The sequence below is a fragment of the Nothoprocta perdicaria genome, unplaced genomic scaffold (genome assembly GCF_003342845.1).
Source record: "Nothoprocta perdicaria isolate Ctin4 unplaced genomic scaffold, notPer1 scaffold_14, whole genome shotgun sequence".
NCBI classification, from domain to species: Eukaryota; Metazoa; Chordata; class Aves; order Tinamiformes; family Tinamidae; genus Nothoprocta; species Nothoprocta perdicaria.
The window spans coordinates 7,925,358-7,926,790 of NW_020454538.1; positions in this window are offsets into that span (position 1 = coordinate 7,925,358).

Consider the following 1,433-nt stretch of genomic DNA (forward strand, 5'->3'; position numbering starts at 1 on the left):
TTGGTAAGAGCACTGAGTTTAAATTATTAGGATGTGACCCCAAGGATATTCCAGCAATGTTTGTAAGTCGTATTTTGCTACCAGAGACAGTATCGGTCCATCCATCCACTCAATGTCACTCACAGCATATCTGGATCTTCTCTGATTTTTGTTTTATCCTGTTCTTGAGTTCACTAGTAACAGGAAATCAGTATCTTCCCAACGTGTTGTCCTCCATGAGTTAACTAGCTAACTGGCTTTTCAGTTAATGTTCTTTTTTTCTCTTTTAAGTGAGACAAATTAGATCAATTTGTATTATCATCCAAGGACACTAAAACCAATTGATTACCATCCGCTTTATTTCTGTGTGTAATATATATTTAATGCCTATGATTACATTTCTCTGTAGCTTTCTCACTCCTCTACTAAATAGGAACAATTCTTTGAAGATTTTCTGAGTTGTCAGCTCTGCGAAAGATTTCAAACCTCTTACTCTCAGTGTTTCTCTTCCCTAGATTCTCTACAGTTTATCCACATTGTTTTTAAAACATCAAACTTAAAGTACATAGAAAGTTTCAGTGAAATGTTCCCACCCTGAATCTTAACCTCCAGAGGCTACATAGAGTGTAACCTCACTGGACTGTCAGCGTCTTGACAGTACATTTCAGGGTGAGGCTTGCCTTTTTGTAGGCATCATTAAATAAAAATACCATCATATCCTGGACAGGTTGCTGCAGAATAACTGGATTTGCAGGGTATTCTGCTGGATATCTCATTACAGTTTGGTAGTAAACTCTTGTTAGCCAGACTGAGTGTGGATGTATTTTCAGTTTGCAAACACACTGTGCACAACTTTATCTAGACCATAGTTGCTTATATATCTTCTGGGAAATTTCAAAAACATAAAAACTACTTCTTTCCTTCTCTCCATTATGTCAATATTTCTATCAGAAAGAAATTATGTTAGTTTAATCAGTTGTTCTCATATATTTTTTTTCTTAACTAGAGTTATTAAACAAAAAAGCTTTCAAAATTAATTTATTTGGTAGGCTAGCCATGTATCCAGTATACTGTTAGGGTTTGATTTCCTTTAGTAAGGAACTGATTTTCTTCAGTAAGAAAGTGAGGTTACCTTTGTCCTCCTCCATTTTTTTATGAACTCATGATTCTTTGGAGAGTTCCCAAAGATAATCAATGGCTCAGAAATTACTTCAACTACATCCTTAAGTGCTTTAGAATAAATAAACATTCTCTAATTCCTCTTCCTCTGTCCTGGCCTGTGCTCTTACTGCCTTCTAGTTGAGATTAATTGCATATAGCATCTGATCACAATCAGCCTTCCTATGAAACTTGATGCAGCCAAAGCACCGATGACACTATTTGTTCAGCTTCAGTTAGGTAATAGTCCTGCACTCTGTTCTCATGTTTCTCTGATTAGTAATGCATTTTAGATT